At 41.0% G+C, this 19,965-nt stretch overlaps 1 pseudogene; it reads left to right on the top strand.

Annotated features, from left to right (window-relative positions):
* Positions 1-10,921: 10,921 nt before the first annotated feature.
* LOC138378933 (POU domain, class 5, transcription factor 1-like) lies at positions 10,922-11,676 on the top strand (annotated as a pseudogene).
* The last annotated feature ends 8,289 nt before the right edge of the window (positions 11,677-19,965 follow it).

Raw genomic sequence — 19,965 nt, 5'->3', positions numbered from 1 at the left:
AGAATGGATATTGGGAATCAGTTTGGGAAAGAGGTTTTTGTGGATTCTTCTATACTGTAAAAGAAATAAAAATGCCTTATGGGGGGAATTCAACTGATTTCTAATCTAGTCTTTAAGACTAGAATGCTAAAAACAAACATATGAAGGAAAGGAAACCCCTTATTATTGAATTGATCTGTAACAACATTGTTACTGGAAATTGATTGGGACTTGAGGCCTTTTTTCCAGAAAATAAGGACTTGATTGTCAGGTCTTTATAAGGTTTTGAACTTTAATGCCATGTATTTGTACTTATTAAAAATTTTTCAATGAAAAGTGTATTATTGGCCGGGCGAGGTGGCTCATGCCTGTAATCCTAGCACTCTGGGAGGCCGAGGCGGGAGAATCGCTCGAGGTCAGGAGTAGAAGACCAGCCTCAGCAAGAGCAAGACCCCGTCTCTGCTAAAAAAATAGAAAGAAATTACCTGGACAACTAAAAATATATAGAAAAAATTAGCCGGGCATGGTGGCGCATGCCTGTAGTCCCAGCTACTCGGGAGGCCGAGGCAGGAGGATCGCGTGAGCTCAGGAGTTTGAGGTTGCTGTGAGCTAGGCTGACGCCACGGCACTCGAGCCAGGGCAAAAGAGCGAGACTCTGTCTCAAAAACAAACAAACAAACAACAACAAAAAAAAACAACGAATTATATCAGGACCCGTTTCTTTCAAATATGTAGCGTTGGTTCAATATTTACAAATCAATCGATGTAATCCATTGTATTAACAGACTAAAGGGAAAAACTCACAGTGTCAATTCAACCTGAGAAGTACTGGATAATTCAACATTCACATAAATTAAAAAAAAAAAAAAAAAAGGCTTTAGAAAAAAAGCCTCAGCAAACTAGGACTATAAGTGCACTATTATTGAGGATTTTTGCATCTATATTCATAAGGAATATTAATCTATAGTTTTATTTTTTGTAATATTTTTGGTGACTTTTGGTACCAAGGTAATACCGGTCTCATAAAATGAAGTTGGAACTATTCCCTCATCTCTTCTTTGGAAGAGTTTGTATAGAACCGATATAAATTCTTCTTTAAATGATTAATAGAATCACCTATGAAGCCATCTGGTCCTGGGCTTGTCATTGTAGAAAAATATTTTATTGAGATCTAATTCACGTACCATAAAATCCAACCTTGTAAAGTGTGCAATTGTGCAACTAGCACCACAATTAATTTTAGAACATATGCATCACCCCTAAAAAACAAGTCCATACGAATTGGCAGTCATTATCCTGCCCACCCCACCTCCTCTGCCCTCCCCAGCCCTAGGCAACCAATAATCTATCTTCTATCTCTGTGTCTTTTCCTATTATGGACATTTTGTATAAATGGAAACATAAACTCTATGGTCCTTTGTGATCACATAGCATAATACTATTAAGGTTCATCCATGTTACATCATGTAGCAGGACTTCACTGCTCTTAATGTCCAAATAATATTCCATTGTATGGGTGTGCAACATGTTGTTTATTCCTCAGTTGACAGACATTAGGTCATTTCCACTTTTGGTTATTAGGAATGATGCTTCTAGGCCAGGCGCGTTGGCTGACACCTGTAATCCTAGCATTCTGGGAGGCCGAAGCGGGAGGATCGCTCGAGGTCAGGAGTTCAAGACCAGCCTGAGGAAGAGTGAGACCTCATGTCTACTGAAAAACAGAAAGAAATTAACCGGACAACTAAAGATATATAGAAAAAAAATTAGCCGGGCGTGGTGGCACATGCCTGTAGTCCCAGCCACTCGGGAGGCTGAGGCAGGAGGATCGCGTGAGCCCAGGAGTTTGAGGTTGCTGGGAGCTAGGCTGACGCCACGGCACTCTAGCCTGGGCAACAGAGCGAGACTCTGTCTCAAAAAAAATTTAAAAAATTAAAAAATATTAAAACTTAAATTATAAAGCTAGTTAAATCTTCCTAACAACTAGTTTTAATCTTCACAGCTACATTTTACCTTAAATTACTGTTTACATTATATAGAAATACAGATTCATCTTAAGCACAGAATGGATATTGGGAATCAGTTTGGGAAAGAGGTTTTTGTGGATTCTTCTATACTGTAAAAGAAATAAAAATGCCTTATGGGGGGAATTCAACTGATTTCTAATCTAGTCTTTAAGACTAGAATGCTAAAAACAAACATATGAAGGAAAGGAAACCCCTTATTATTGAATTGATCTGTAACAACATTGTTACTGGAAATTGATTGGGACTTGAGGCCTTTTTTCCAGAAAATAAGGACTTGATTGTCAGGTCTTTATAAGGTTTTGAACTTTAATGCCATGTATTTGTACTTATTAAAAATTTTTCAATGAAAAGTGTATTATTGGCCGGGCGAGGTGGCTCATGCCTGTAATCCTAGCACTCTGGGAGGCTGAGGCGGGAGAATCGCTCGAGGTCAGGAGTAGAAGACCAGCCTCAGCAAGAGCAAGACCCCGTCTCTGCTAAAAAAATAGAAAGAAATTACCTGGACAACTAAAAATATATAGAAAAAATTAGCCGGGCATGGTGGCGCATGCCTGTAGTCCCAGCTACTCGGGAGGCCGAGGCAGGAGGATCGCGTGAGCTCAGGAGTTTGAGGTTGCTGTGAGCTAGGCTGACGCCACGGCACTCGAGCCAGGGGAAAAGAGCGAGACTCTGTCTCCAAAAAAAAGAAAAAAAGTGTATTATCAATATGAACTTTTAGTCCAGTTATAAGTTCTTGAAACATGTGATATTTGCATAGAAGTGTTTCAATCTTTTTATTTTCTAGTCTCCTCTCTTCCCCTCACTGGATAGAACTGAAGCTAGAATTTTCCCTTTTAACAACGGAATAAAAAATGAACATGTTATTTGTAAATTGATATTTAGTAACTAGTGATAAACTTTAAATACTAGAATAAATATAAGCCTTAATCCTAGGTAGTCTTTTGAAAATGAATCTCTTTTAAGTATCTTAAGATATTTAAAGTTATTTTTTCCTTTTTCAGAACAGAGCTGCTTTGTATTTTGGAGATACTTTTTTCATTGAGGTGTTAATTCACAACGGGCTGCATTTTTTGATAACGCTTTTTATAACTTTGGCTGGATGTTTTGCTTTAGTCTTCCAAGAAAGGCCATTTTATTTTTCAAGAGTCACTTCTAAAGTCATGTGATCATTATCTTTGGAAACTATTTTGCAGATGAGTGCTAATACAAATTAAAACCCAAGTAGACCTCATTGCATTTTGCCCCATGAATATTGACAATGGAAGGAACGACTTGCCAGTATACTGTCACTTCTGGACTGAAAAGCTGGTAAAGAACCTTAATTTTCTTCTTTTTTTAATATATCAGAAAAACTTACAACTAAGGTCCTGAGTTTCCTTGTTGACCTCAGCAGATGAAGTAAACTGATAGCGTTAATTCAGACTGAAGAAATTATCTGAGGCCGGGCGCGGTGGCTCACGCCTATAATCCTAGCACTCTGGGAGGCTGAGGCGGGTGGATCGCTCTAGGTCAGGAGTTTGAAACCAGCCTCAGCAAGAGTGAGACCCTGTCTCTACTAAAAATAGAAAGAAATGATCTGGCCAAATAAAAATATATATAGAAAAAATTAGCCGGGCATGGTGGCACATGCCTGTAGTCCCAGCTACTTGGGAGACTGAGGCAGTAGGATCGCTTGAGCCCAGGAGTTTGAGGTTGCTGTGAGCTAGGCTGACACCACGGCACTCACTCTAGCCCGGGCAACAGAGTGAGACTCTGTCTCAAAAAAAAAAAAAAAAAAAAAAAAAAGAAATTATCTGAATCTTGGTTCGTGTAGGTTTATAATCTACCTACAATATTAACCAAAGCAGATAGCCTTTACTGTTCCAAATGTGTACGTACATGGGCTCCCTCCCATGCCCTTCCATATCCATTAGCTATTGCACTTTGTAAACTGGCATTGAAAATGTTACAACAGTGTTTTGCTGCACCAATTTTATAAACCTATACAGTGTAATACGTGTTATTTTCTGAGGCAAACCAAAGGTAAATTTTGCAAGGTTCTTGCTGCCTTCGTTAGCAGCATTTGATGGTTCTTTTATATACTTGTAATAGATAAAAATAAACCATATTGCAAACCCATTTTTAAAATTTTAAACCATGTACCAATTTTTTCGGTCCAAATTATACAGGATAAGTTAAACTTAAATTCCATTCTATTAACCAATATGAGTATATTTCTATAAGCATAGTTATGTTGAAATAAAGTCTTAAAAAGTAAAAAAAAAAAAAAGATAAAATTGACATTCAGTGTACTTTGATATGAACATATCACAATCTAACAAAATAATTTTCTTATGGTCTGAAGCAAAAAGACCAATAAAGATTGAAGAGTGAACTGAATCTAAACAGGAATCTAGGGAAGATGAGGCTACTTCAAGCCAACGGTTCCTGGAATTGTCACCTGTGTAGACATTCCCAAGTGCTTCTCCAGTACAGGGTGGTAGGGATGCCACTTGCAGCTTCTCAGTGGTAACTCCAAATGAGACATGCACTGGGTCACATCAAACTTACACCTAGTGAAAGAAATGTAACAAGAGGCCAGCTGAATAAAATAGGTATCAAACAAAAAAAGTGAGTGCTGACAGTTCTTCATGACAGTATAGTGGCTAGTCTAGACTAGTAAAGAATTGAAATGAGTAACAATAGCCAACACATGAGTGCTTATTACATGCCGGGCATTATGCAAAGCATGTGTTCTATCTCATTTAATCTTCGTCACAATAATTTCATGGGATTATTCTATTCATCTCACAGATAAGGAAACTGAAGTTCACAAACACACAGCTAGAAAGTGAGATTTGAACCTAAGGTATCTGACTCTTACTTTTGCTCTTAAATTGCCTGTAAATGTATAGTGAACTATCATTCAGGAAAGAATTGGATTATGACCCTTCCAGCTTACTCTTCTTCTTCTGCCCTGTTAACCACTCCCTACACACTTCCTCCAAATGGGTTTCCATCGGCTCTACTACAAACTACTAGAATCTTTCACATTCTGAAAGACACTTTGATTTACTGAAAGGAACCAGGGCTCCTTCAAGAAATGTCTGATTCTAGGGCTATGACAAGGAATATACAAAAGGAGCATCTTATAGTGTCAGAAAGTTAGTTAGTACTCAAAAGACAAATGATGGGGGCATGCCAAAGGGACACAGGAGCCAACTTGAAACAGCTTTCAATGGACAAAGCTGAAACAATATGAGAAAAAAATAAATTATTCTTCCTTATAGAAGAATTCTAACTAATTTATGTACATATTTGCCCTCTAGGAAATGGTACTTAATCCCTCAGAACTCTCTTAAGTATGGGCTGGACTTAGTAGCTTCCTTACAAAAATAGAGTATGGAAAACAAGGAAAGTAACTTTATAGCAGAGAAACCTGGCAAACACTATCTTGGCCAACTGATCGAAGCCTTGATATGATGTCATAAGAATGGCACTTTACCTGTGTGATCTTACTCCCAAACACCTGTAACTCCGGTCTAATCATGAGGAAAGCATCAGACAAATCCCAATTGAGGGACAGTCTACAAAATACCCGAGCAGTACTGCTCAATACTGTCAAGGTCATTAAAACAAGGAAAATCTGAGAAACTGTCACAGTCAAGAAGAGCCTAAGGAGGGGGCCAGGCACAGTGGCTCACGCCTGTAATCCTAGCACTCTGGGAGGCCGAGGCAGGCGGATCGTTTGAGCTCAGGAGTTCAAGACCAGCCTGAGCAAGAGCAAGACCTTCTCTCTACTAAAAAATAGAAAGAAATTATCTGGACAACTAAAAATATATACAGAAAAAATTAGCCAGGCATGGTGGCGCATGCCTGTAGTCCCAGCTACTCGGGAGGCTGAGGCAGGAGGATCGACTGAGCCCAGGAGTTTGAGGTTGCTGTGAGCTAGGCTGACGCCACGGCACTCACTCTAGCCCAGGCAACAGAACAAGACTCTGTCTCAAAAAAAAAAAAAAAAAAAAAGAGCCTAAGGAGACATGACAACAAAATGTAATGTGGTATCATGGATTGGATCCTAGAACAGAAAAAGACAATAGGTAAAAACTAAGGAAATCTGAATAAACTATGAACTTCAGTTAATATCAATAATAATTTATCAATATTGGTTCATTAATTATAATAAATGTACCAGATTAATCAGTTAATTAAAGGGATAACTATGTGCAGGGATGGGGAGGAGAGTAGACAGATATGGGAACTCTGTGCACTATCTTTGCAACTTATTAGTGAATCTAAAATTACTTTAAATTACAAAATTTCTTTAAAAAATCATAGAACCTGGAAAAAGAAAAAATAGAGTCAAATTCCAGCTATACTCCTTATTAACTGTGTAACCTTGTACAAATCACTATCTGAGCATTGGTATCCCTGTTTATAAAAAAGGGAGAATTTTTTTTTGAGTGGCATCTATAAGATGGCAGACTAAGAAACTCCAGGCCCTCCTTTCCCCACAGAAACATTAAAAAAAATTAGAGACTGGCTAAAATAACTTTATGAATCTGGAAAACAGTCAAAAGTCTACAGCAACCAACCAAACACCAAATTGAGAAAACGCCACAGTCAAAACAGTAGGAAATTTTGTGACATTTTTATTTGCCTGTACTCTAACCCTCCTTTCCTCTTTGCACACCTGGGAGAAGCAGCAGCCCAGCTGCCAATTCCTTCCCTGGAACCCTGGAGAGAGGAAAGTGGACTTTATTTGAAATATTCTAACTTGTCTAGGGGCTCCCTGTGGTACTAGTATCTGTTTTGCCTAACTCAGAACTCAGACAGGGAAAAGCAGCATAGCTTGGATCTAAGGCTAGGAAAAGCCACAGGAAATGGTAGGCAATGTTCATGAACACTGCAGGGGGACTACAGATTCACAAACACCTGAGACAAAAGCTTAGTGGTAGAGGAATAGAATAGAATATTTAAGGCCCCCACAAGAAGCAGGAGTGAGACTTTTTGGAAAATTCAGACACTTAAAAATAGTCCTGTAATCAGAGGAATTGAAAAAAAAGCACATATGCAGGCCAAGGCAAGACGCATGCCCAAAAAAGGCCTAAGAAGACCTTAAGACTTCACATGTGACTGACCCCAAGGCCCAGGGCATACCGTACTAATTAGAGGAGATCTTCTCTGGCACAGAGCCCATCTGCAAAGGCTGGTAGAAGTGGCTGTTTTGTCAAATGGACAATTTTGAACCCAAAACCACAAACTGTTAGAGTAGGAGACTAAGAGAACTGAGACCGGATGCAGGGGCTTGACGATCAGGTGCAGGTGTTAAATAACTCCTAAGCAGAAGCTAACTAGAGGAGCTGATAACCACAGGCAAGAACGGGCTGTGACTGGCTTGTCAGCTATCTCCGTCAACTTACATGAACTTCGGCTAATTATAATATTATTTACATTGTGGTTTTAAAATTTCCCCACCTTTGAAATCACTATAAAAGTTCCAAAACAACCAAAAAAGGATGAAAATGTGAAGGAACCCAATTCTAAGAATTACTATCCAAATTCTTAGTAAAAGCCAACCCCTTGGCCTTATTCCTCCCTTCAATTAATAAGACTACAAAAGATCTAAAACCACTTACTCTCAGGGCAGCTGCTCTCTTTCTAGCCTGCCTGCTCTCCTCCTTGAGAGTGTATTAGGTTGATGCAAAAGTAATTTCGGTCTTGGACCATAAATTTTAAATCATTATCTAGGCTCAAACAAAATAAGAACCATTACAATCAACACATTTTTGCCAATGAGAAATAAGTTTGTTTATTTCTGTAGTGCAAAAATCTGTGCTTCGGGATTCCATGAACACTTGGAAAGTATTTTCTGCATCTTGCTGGTTGTGGAAGCATTTTCCCTGCAAAAAGTTGTCAAGATGCTTGAAGAAGTGGTAGTTGGTTGGCGAGAGGTCAGGTGAATATGGCGGATGAGGCAAAACTTTGTAGCCCAATTCGTTCAACTTTTGAAGCGTTGGTTGTGCAATGTATGGTGGAGCGTTGTCATGGAGAATTGGGCCCTTTCTGTTGACCAGTGCTGGCTGCAGGCATTGCAGGTTTCAGTGCATCTCATCGATTTGCAGAGCATACTTCTCAGATGGAATGGTTTCGCCGGGATACAGAAAGCTATAGTGGATCAGACTGGCAGCAGACTACCAAACAGTGACCATGACCTTTTCATGGTGCAAGTTTGGCTTTGGAGCTTCTGCTCAGTCGAACCACTGAGCTGGTCATCACCAGTTGTTGCAGAAAATCCACTTTTCTTTTCTTTTCTTTTTGTTGTTGAGACAGAGTCTCACTCTGTTGCCCGGGGTGGAGTGCCATGGCGTGACACTAGCTCACAGCAACCTCAAACTTCTGGGCTCAAGCAATCCTTCTGCCTCAGCCTCCCGAGTAGTGGGACTACAGGCATGCGCCACCATGCCCAGCTAATTTTTCTATATATATTTTTAGCTGTCCATATAATTTCTTTCTATTTTTAGTAGAGATGGTGTCTCACTCTTGCTCAGGCTGGTCTCAAACTCCTGACCTCAAGCGATCCTCCCGCCTTGGCCTCCCAGAGTGCTAGGATTACAGGCGTGAGCCACCGTGCCCGGCTGAGAAAATTCACTTTTCATCTCACGTCACAATCCAATCGAGAAATGGTTCATTGTTGTTGCATACAAGAAGAGAAGACGACACTTCAAAACGACGATTGTTTTAATTTTCGGTCAGCTCATGAGGCACCCATTTATCAAGCTTTTTCACCCTTCCAATTTGCTTCAAATGCCGAACGACCACAGAATGGTCGACATTGAGATCTTCCGCAACTTCTTGTGTAGTCGTAAGAGGATCAGCTTCAGTCATTGCTCTCAATTAGTCATTGTCAACTTCCGATGGCCAGCCACTGGGCTCCTCATCTTCAAGGCTATCATCTCCTTTGCAAAACTTCTTGAACCACTACTGCACTGTACATTTGTTAGCAATTCCCGGGCCAAAAGCATTGTTTTTTTTTTTTTTGAGACAGAGTCTCACTCTGTTGCCCAGGCTAGAGTGAGTGCCGTGGCGTCAGCCTAGCTCACAGCAACCTCAAACTCCTGGGCTCAAGCAATCCTCCTATCTCAGCCTCCCGAGTAGCTGGGACTACAGGCATGCACCACCATGCCCGGCTAATTTTTTCTATATATATTTTTTTTAGCTGTCCATATAATTTCTTTCTATTTTTAGTAGAGATGGGGTCTCGCTCTTGCTCAGGCTGGTCTCGAACTCCTAAGCTCAAACGATCCGCCCACCTCGGCCTCCCAGAGTGCTAGGATTACAGGCGTGAGCCACCGCGCCCGGCCCCAAATGCATTGTTGATGTTACAAGTTGTCTCTGCTGCTTTATGACCCATTTTGAACTCAAATAAGAAAATCACTCAAATTTTGCTCTTTTTTTTTTTTTTTTTTTTACCAAATTTAGCAGTGGGGGACTCAAATTTTGCTTTTTGTCTAACATCCTTTCCATAGTGTAAAATAAATATAAACAGCAAGGAATAAGTCATCAGCAAAAAAACATAAAGTGAGAAATGTGGGCAAGGCACGGCAGCTCACGCCTGTAATCCTAGCACTCTGGGAGGCCGAGGTGGGAGGATTGCTTGAGCTCAGGAGTTCGAGACCAGCCTGAACAAGAGCGAGACCCCATCTCTACTAAAAATTAAAAAAAAAAAAGAATGTATGCCAATATCAAATGCCAAATTTCAACAATGCTCAAACCACAATTACTTTTGCACCAGCCTGATACTTTTGCTTTCAACAAAAGTTTTCACTTGTTTGGCTTACCTGGTGTGTTATGAAATTCTTTTCCCCAATGTACACACCAAGAACTTGGAGAAACCTCCACTTAGAGGCCAATAACAAAATCATACAAAGAAAGAGGAAAATATGGCCCATTAAAAGGAAGAAAATAGAATGTCAGATGCTGTCCCTGAAGAAATGCAAGCATCAGAAGTACTAGACAAAGACTAAAACTATCTTAAATATGTTCAAAGAATTAAAAGAAAACTCAAAAAACTAAAGGAAATCAGGAAAACAAAAGGAAAATATTAACAAAGAGAAATTATAAAAAGAAACCAAATAGAAATTTTGGAGCTGAAAATATAATAGCTGAATTGAGAAATTCACTACAGGAGTTCAACAGTAGATTCAAACAGAAAGAAGGAATCAGTGAACTTGAAGACAGGTCCTTTGAAATTATTGAGTATGAGAAGCAAAAACGAAAAAGATTAAGAAAAGTAGACAGATATTAAGAGACTTATGGGACACCATCAAACTGACTGATACACATACCATGGAAGTTTCAGAAGGTGAAGAGACCAAAAAAAGGGGGCAGAGGAATTATTTAAAGAAATAATGGGGCCGGGCGCGGTGGCTCATGCCTGTAATCCTAGCACTCTGGGAGGCCGAGGTGGGCGGATCGTTTGAGCTTAGGAGTTCGAGACCAGCCTGAGCAAGAGCGAGACCCCATCTCTACTAAAAATAGAAAGAAATTATATGGACAGCTAAAAAATATATATATAGAAAAAATTAGCCGGGCATGGTGGTGCATGCCTGTAGTCCCAGCTACTCGGGAGGCTGAGACAGGAGGATTGCTTGAGCCCAGGAGTTTGAGGTTGCTGTGAGCTAGGCTGACGCCACGGCACTCACTCTAGCCTGGGCAACAGAGTGAGACTCTGTCTCAAAAAAAAAAAAAAGAAATAATGGGCAAAAACTTCCCAAATTTGAGGAAAGTCATGAATTTACAAATTCAAAAATCTCAATGACCTCCAAGTAGAATAAACCCAAAGAGGTACATATCAAGACACATTATAATCTATCAAAAGCCAAAGACAGTGAGAATCTTAAAAGCAGCAAAAGAAAAGGAACTCATTATGTACAATTATGGACATCCCCCAGCCCTGCACTGTCCCCACCTTCTCCAAGCTGGAGAAGGAGAATCTAGAGAAAAACCCTGAGGAGTCCCAGGACATCAAATCTTTGCAGAAAGAACTCAATTTTCCAAGCTCCTGAAGCAGAAGAGGATCACCCTGGGATATATTCCCAGGCCAATGTGGAGATCACCCTGGGGGTTCTCTTTGGGAAGGTGTTCAGCCAAACGCCCATGTGCCATTTTGAGGTTCTTCAGCTCAGTTTCAAGAACGTGTGTAAGCTGTGACCCCTGCTGCAGAAGTAGGTAGAGGAAGCTGACAACAAGGAAAATCTTCAGGAGGAGATATGCAAAGCAGAGACCCCCATGCAGGCACAAAAGAGAAAGCTAACTTGTATTGAGAACCGTGTGAGGAGCAACCTGGGGAACTTGTTCCCGAAACCTACACTGCAGCAGATCAGCCACAGGCCCAGCAGCTTGGGCTTGAGAAGGATATGGTCCAAGTGTGGTTCCGTAACTGGCACCAGAAGGACAAACAATCAAGCAATGACTATTCACAAATGGGAGGATTTTGAGGCTGCTGGGTCTCCTTTCTCAGGGGGACCAGTATCCTTCATCCTTTCCACTGGCCCCAGGGCCCCATTTTGGTATTCCAGGCTATGGGAGCCTTCACTTGACTACACGGTACTCCTTAGTCTCTTTCCCTGAGGGGGAAGCCTTTCCCTCTGTCTCTGTCACCACTCAGGGCTCTACCATGCATTCAAACTGAGGTGCCTACTCTTCCTAAGAATGGGTAACAGGGAAAGGGAACCTGGAGTTTATACTAGGGTTTTTGGGATTAAGCTCTTCATTCACTAAAGAAGGAATTGAGAACACAAAGGGTGGGAGCAGGGCGTTTGAGGGGAACTGGCTGGAGATAAAGTGAAGTTCAACGGTGCTCCTGATTTTAATCTCCACATCACTTATTTTATCACTTTGTTCTTAAATAAAGAAGCCCGAGACACAGTTAAAAAAAGAAAGAAAAAGAAAAAGAAACTTGCTATAAGCTACAGTAATCAAAACAATGTGATATAAAGACAGACATATAGACTAATGGAATACTAAAGAGCCCAGAAATAATCCTTCACATATATTATCACATGATTCTCAACAAGGGTGCCAAGACCATTAAATGGGGAAAGGAAAATCTTTTCAACAAATGGTGCTGGGAAAACTGGATACCCATAGGCAAAAGAATGAAGACTTTACCTTACACCATATACAAAAATTAATTCAAACTGGATGAAAGACCTAAATGGAAGAGCTAAAACTATAAAACTCTTAAAAGAGTTAGGGAAAAAGCTTCACGACACTGGATTTGGCAAAAATTTCTTGCATCTGATACCAAAAGCACAGACAAAACAAAAAAATATATGAGTTGAACTCCATCAAAGTTTTAAACTTTTGTATATCAAAGGACATTATCAACAGAGTGAAAAGGCAACCCACAAAGTAGGACAAAATATTTGCAAATCATATATGTGATAAGGGGTTACTATCCAGAATATATAAAGAATTCCTACAACTCAACAACAAAAAAAAACTGAACCACCTGATTTAGAAATGGACAAAGGACTTGAATAGACATTTCTCCAAAGAAATTATACAAATGACCAATAAACCTATGAAAAGATGCTCAACATCACTAACCATCAAGAAAATATAAATCAAAAAATAAAAACCACAATGAAATACTACTTCATACCAATTAGCGTGGCTATTATCAAAAAAATAGAAAACAGCAAATGTTGCCAAGGATGTGGAGAAATTGGAACCCTTGTGCATTGCTGGTAGGAATGTAAAATGGTACAGCTACTGTCGAAAATGTTAAGACTGTTCCTGAAAAAAATTAAACATAGAATTAACTATGTGTATTACACAGTGTTCTCCAGAGAGACATACAGATATAGATGTATGAGAGAGGATTTATTAGGGGAATTGGCTCACACAATTGTGGAGGCTAAGAATTCCCACAGTAGGCTGTCCACAAACTGGATATCTGTAATTCTGATAGCATGTCCCAGTTCAAGTCCAAAGGGCTGAGAACCCGAGTGGGATGCTGGGAGTCTAAGGGGCTCAGAGCCTGATGTCCAAGGGCAAGAGAAGAAGATTGTATCCCAACTCCAGAAGAGAGAGAGACAAATTTGCCTTTCCTCTGTTTTTGTTCTATCTGGGATCCCAGCCAATGGGATGGTGCCTGCCCACACTGAGGGTGGTGGATCTTCCCCACTTAACCCATTCAGACTTACAAGCCAATCTCCTCTGGAAACACCCTCACAGACATACCCAAAAATAATGTTTTACCAGATGCTTAATCCAGTCAAGTTGACATAGAACATTAACCATCACACCATGTGATCCAGCAATTCCATTTCTGGGTATATACTCAAAAGAATTGAAAGCAAGGACTCAAAGAGATATTTGTACACCTATGTTCACAGTAGTATTATTCATAATAGCCAAAGGGCAAAAATAACCCAAATGTTAATCAATAGACGAATGGATAAACATGTGGTATATACATACAATGAAATATTATTCAGTCTTAAAATGTAAAGAAATTATGACACGTTACAACATGGATGAAACTTGAATGTATTATGCTAAGTGAAATAAGCCAGCCACAAAGGGACAAATATTGTACGCTTTCACTTACATGAGGTACCTAGAGTAATCAAATACAGAGACAGAAAGTAGAATGGTAGTGGCCAGGGGCTGATAGGAGGCAATGGGAAGTTAGTGTATAATGGGTATGTAGTTTCATTTTGGGAAAATAAAAAATTTCTGGAAATGGATGGTGGTGATAGGTACATAGCAATGTGAATGTACGTACTGCCCCTGAACTGTATACTTAAAAATGGTTAAAATGGAGAAATTCTAAGTTATATACAGTTGACCCTTGACCAATATGGGTTTGAACTGCACAGGTACACTCATACTCGGATTTTTTTCAGCAAAATGCAGACTGAAACTACAGTGTTCCCAGATGCAAACCCCATGTATACAGAGAGCTGAATTTCATATACGTGGGTTCCACGGGATTTGAGTATGTGTGGATTTTGGTATATTGGGGGGTCCTGGAACCAATCCCCCACATACACTGAGAGATGAATGTATATTTTACCACAATAAAATATAGATATAATACTAAAACTATCTCATGGGTTTTGTGAGAATCAAATGAGATCTACATAGAAAAGCCTTGTAATCTATACAGCCCTTCACAAATGTTAGCTCTTCTTAGTTATTATCACCCCGTTTTCCCCCAACCTGGTACCATTACCCAATGCTCTACCCAGCCATGCTTACACAGCAGCACTCACTTTAAGTGCTATATGGTGATAGCTACCTTCACTTTGCTAAACCCTAGATGCTATGTGATATGGTTTAGATATTTGTCCCTTCCAAATACCATGTTGAAATTTGATCCCCAATGTTGGTGGTAGGGCTGAATGAGTGGGAGGTGTTTGGGTCATGGGGACAGATCCCTCATGAATGGCTCGATGCCCTCTTGGAATAATAAGTGAGTTCTCACTTTATTAGTTCACACAAGAGCTGGCTGTTTAAAGGAGCCTGGCACCACTTCCTCCCTCTTTTGTTCCCTTCTCCTGCCATGTAACATGCCTGCTTCCCCTTTGCCTTCTGCCGTGATAGGAAGCTCCCTGAAGCCCTCACCAGAAGCAGATGCTGTTGCCATGCTTGTATAGTCTGCAGAACCATGTCCCAAATAAACCTCTTTTCTTTATAAATTACCAAGCCTCGGGTATTTCCTTTATAGCAATGCAAAACAGACTAACATACCATGTGCTAGGCAATAATATCCCTGAATTCCGGTTCTGAAACAGAATAAGCCCACAAAGAGACATAAGTTTTAGACCAGCCTAGTGGATTCCAGGTTTTAAAAAAAACCAAAGAGTTCCTCCTCTTACCCAGTTCTTCCCAGTCCTTGGCTTGGAAGCAGTCCTCATTTGGTAACAAGAAGTCACCGTGCCTTTGCCACGAATAGAGCAAATCTTCCTCAAATTCTGTTGAATTCCCTGGCCTTCTACCAAGCAACATATGTCATAACGCAGTCTTTGAGCAGGTGAACAACCCTGAACCTTCTTTGAAGGAATAGGATTCTGGGAAAGGAATATAAAAAATATACACAGTGTGCATTGAGAACAAAATTAGTTAGCTAAGAAATAAAAATTAAAAATGTTAAAATTTAAAGACCTGAATGATCAGTTTTGATGGATTGGACAACTCTTTGTTGAGTAGTTTCAGGGCCGAACTCTCAGATAATCCTAAAAAGTGTAGATATTGCTACAGAACCAGTCTGATAATGCAGTAGGGCAGAAATTAGGAATGGTATTTCTTTCTGGAAAGCAAGCCAACTGATACCTTCATTTAGATATTGATCAGGACCTGTGTCAGCATTCAGGTGCTCTCTGGGAGCTACAAGTTTCCTTAGCTCTTACAGGTGCTGCTCGTTGAAGATTTATCCTAACACAGGTAATGCTACCAGTGTCATCTGGCAACTTTTTCAAGTAATGATATCTACCCAGGAGTTGTTGCCTTTTCAGATATTCCCTGCAGGACCACTGAGGGATTTCATTCCATGACTCTTTGAGGAACTTTAAACATGGATAAGACATGAAGTAGTATTTATTCTAGCCTTAGAAATTTAACCTTCTATGACCAGGAGAAAGAACCCACATCTCTGTGCCCTCACAGTCTTGAAATGTCTTTGCTTGCTTCACTTATGCGTACTTCATCCAAGATTGTTAGTGTCATCGACAAGATTGGATAAGAACTCAAGACTTTTCTACAGGCCCGGCACAGTGGCTCATGCCTGTAATCCTAGCACTCTGGGAGGCCGAAGCGGGAGGATCGCTCGAGGTCAGGAGTTCAAGACCAGCCTGAGCAAGAGCGAGACCTCGTCTCTACTAAAAAATAGAAAGAAATTAACCGGACAACTAAAAACATATACAAAAAAATTAGCCGGGCGTGGTGGCACATGCCTGTAGTCCCAGCCACTTGGGAGGCTGAGGCAGGAGGATTGCTTGAGCCCAGGAGTTTGAGGTTGCTGTGAGCTAGGCTGATGCCACGGCACTGTAGCCTGGGCAACAGAGCAAGACTCTTTCTCAAAAAAAAAAAAAAAAAAAGAAGAAGACTTTTCTACATAACTTTCTGAAAAGGCCCCACAAATCTTGACTATGGTTTTCCAAATTCTTTGATACTCCACTAGGTACACTTTCTCTTCTGTTCAAAACCCCAAGTAACATTTATCCTGTATATTTAGTCCCATTTACATAGAAATGCTTCTTTCGTGGTGTTTCCTCTATCTCATCATATCTTACCTATATGATTGTGTTAATTGAGGCTCAGTCATAACATCTACAACAGCAAGAGACATCCTACCTTGTATCTTCACTTTGATATAAACTGGAGGCAAAAGAAATGTCATTCAGGGAGTGTCGCAATGAAGGGAAGAACTCTCATGGACAGGAACTGAGGCAGGGGTCACTGGTATATAAGTGAAACCTAAAGATAAAAAAAGCAAGTGCTTAGGATATATCCTTTACACACACCTCCTCTTTTATAACCAGTAGAGTGAGGGTGGTTGCTGAAGTGATAGAACCAATAGTCCATTTTCCACAGATGGTTGATGATAGCAGAACAAGGCCTGGCTAAGTGTCTCAACCTCTTCTTGAGTGGCTCATTATTAGGAACCACTGACCCACCATCACCAGGTCATATGATCTACACTCTTTCTCAAAAATGGCAATAAAATATGTTCAGCCATCCACATTTCTTCAGTTATACTGAGAGGCAAGAGATACAGCAGTTAAGCAGTCTCTGGAGCCAGAGCAACCTGAGTTCAAACCATGTGTTGGCTTCTTGTTGTGGGGCCTAGGGACCTATTTAAGTTACTTAAACATGTTTATCTATAAAACAGGTATGACAGGCAGAAGTCAAAGATGGTCCCAAGATTTCCTGACTCCCTTGATGTATTTGCCCTGCGTAATTCCCAGGATGGTGTTTATAATGTATTTTACTCTAATGATTAGGTTATGTTACATAGCATAGTTGACCTTAATATAAAGAGATTATTTGGGTGGGCCTGGCCCAAATACAAGAGTCCTTTAAAAGCAAAGTTCTTCCTAGCTGGTCGAAGAAAAGGAAGTCAGAGATTCAGAGCATAAGAAGGTTTCAATGTGCCAGTGCTGGCTCTGAGATGTAGAAGCCCACATGTAAAGACCAGAAAGAAGCCTCTAGGAGAAAAGAGTGACAGACCCCAGTCAACAGCCAGCAAGGAAATAAGAACTTCAGTCCTATTGTTACAGCAAGTGTTACAGTGAGTGGTCCCGAGGACAAACCAAGCGGCACATGGAGAGTCAGAGAATCAAGGTTTATTCGCCGGCGGGCTCAAAGGGTTCGCCACCAAATTCTGAGCCCCGTCTACCCAATTTTTCCCATTTTTATTAAGTTGGGCTGATCCAAGGGGTGGGGTCTCAGGTGACTAATGCCTGCCAGGTAATAGGTTAGGTTAGTTGCTGCACCAGGTAATAGGTTTAGTGTTATGCTGACATGCCAGGTAATAGGTTAGTACTATGCTGATGGGCCAGATGTTAGGTTAGTATTATGCTAATGTGGGTCTTCCATGAGGGGTGGGGGTCTCAGGTGGCTGCTGTGCTAAGTAATAGATGGGGGTTTTCCTTATCACTATGACTACTACAAAGAACCAAATTCTGACAAGAAAAATGAGCTTAGTGTAAGGCTGGTGGCGGGCACCCCTCCCCTCCCTAATGGAAAAAGAAGAAGCCCACGAGACCTGCCGAGAACAATGCCTGCAAGGCCCAGCTAAGTTAAAGGATGACCACACCTGGATGGTTACCCTGATAACAGTCACAGTTCCTGGAGTCCACACATACCACCGGCCCCTCCTATTTCTCAATACCCGCCCTAAAACTGCAACAAAGAAATTCCTCACTCTTAGAGCCAAAACTCGACAAAACGCTCCACAAAGAAACCCCATCCCCCAACTCTAAAAACATATATAAGCCCACTCAAAACTTCTGGGCGATGTGACTTTTCTCGGGCCTCTTTCTCTCGGAGCCCGTGAACCTCCCCCGGGAGCGCCCCAATAAAGCCTCGTTGCTTACCCCTTTCAACTCTGCTTGTGTTTCTTTCTCTGGCGCTGGCCAATCCAAAAAACCTTACATTTAGAAGCTGATTCTTCCCTAGAGACTCCAGATAAGAGCCTAGTACCTTGATTTCAGCTTTGTGAGATCCTAAGCAGACAACCCAATAAAGTCTACTCAGACTTCTGACCTACAAATATGTGAACTAATAAATGAGTGTTGTTATAAGCCATTAAGTTTATGGAAATTTCTTACACAACAATAGAAAACAAATACAACAAGCATAGAGCAAATGCTCAATAAATGTTAGCTTTTATTGTTACTAATTCATTGGGATCAGCCACAGTTGTGAAAAGGCTAAAGCACAAATTATTTGTGCAAGGTGGGCAATGCAACATGCCCTTCAGATCTAGGGTCCATTTGGTCTAATATGGCAGATATTAACAGTGCCTCAAGGGGAGAGACATTATTGGCATTTGATGGGGGGAGGGGTTCATTGTGTGGGGCTGCTCTGTCTCTACTTATCATCTCTGGCTCTCCTCAGCACCAGTCATTGCAAAAACTGAAAATGCTCCTGTATATTACCAAACATCCTCCCCGACAAGGAGTGGTTCTGGGTTGAGAACTTTCAGAACTGCTTTAAGGGAAATTTCATAAGAAAGCACAGTTGTCCTAAATGTTGCCACAAAGCTACCTCAGTAACCACAATGCTACCTGCAAGGCTGGTGGCAGGCACCCCTCCCTTCCCTAATGAAAAAAGAAGAAGCCCCTCCTATTCTTCAATACCGCCCTAAAGCTGAAACAAAGAAATTCCTCACTCTTCGCGCCAAAACCTTCCTGCCGGAGAATCTCCCATCCCCCAGCCCTAAAAACACATGTAGGCCCACTCAGACTTCTGGGCGGTAACTTCTCGGGGTCTCTCTCTCTCTCTCTCTCTCTCTTCAGGGACCTGAAAATCTCGCCCGGGCCCCTCTCTTGGGACTCGTTACCCTCACCCAGGAGCGCCCCAATAAAGCCTCTTTACTTATCCCTCTCAACTCTGCTCGTCTTTCTTTCTCTGGCGCCGGCCACTCCAAAAAACCTTACACTACCCAAGTTGTATGACTCTAAAAATCATCAGGGGCACTTGTTTAAAAATAATGACTCCCAAGTTCTCTCTCTGGAATCACATTCCATATGCCTGGGGTGGAGCCCCAGAAATCTATACCCTTACTTAAGTACCCCAGGTGAATCTTTTGTTCATGTAAGTTTGCAAAACAGTAGGTTAGAAATATATTCCGCCATGCATGCATTTAAGCAAAAGTTCACCACACTGCAACAGTGACACACACCAAATTTGAAACTGTACCTTTTACGGAGCTGTAAGTCTCGTTTTGGACTATTCTATTATACAAGATGTTCTCTTGGTCACACAGTGATTGCAAATAGAACTGCAGAGTCCTGGAAGTAGGAATACTCTTCCAAAACTATCTTTACTAGAATTACTTCTTGAAGTGATACGCTCCACGGCATAAAGTAGCACTTATTTATTTTTTCTAAGTATTTCTCATATTTCATATACACTTCTAATACATGTGGAATAAAAACGTCCGTGCCTCAAATTCTGTGGCTATTTGACTATTTGTTTCCCTTTTTCGGACAAGTCCCTGGTAGGGCTCTTGGCTCCTACCATCTTTCATCCTCTAACCCTATTCTACATAAGTGCTCTCTGGGTTTCCCTCCAATCCAGGTAAACGCTGTGTTTCCAGAGAGGGGCAACGACTAGTTCTACACGCCATATCCCAAAGGCGCAGGCACCAGAGTGTGGACTCACCGGTCAAAGATGTTTTCTGTTGTTTCCAATAGTCTGCCTGCCAATGTCCCCCGCCGCACCACCTCACCACTTAGCACAC

Source organism: Eulemur rufifrons, chromosome 30 (genome assembly GCF_041146395.1).
Source record: "Eulemur rufifrons isolate Redbay chromosome 30, OSU_ERuf_1, whole genome shotgun sequence".
NCBI classification, from domain to species: domain Eukaryota; kingdom Metazoa; phylum Chordata; class Mammalia; order Primates; family Lemuridae; genus Eulemur; species Eulemur rufifrons.
The sequence above is the reverse complement of the archived record's forward strand: the minus strand, read 5'-3'. Positions and strand labels throughout refer to the sequence as shown.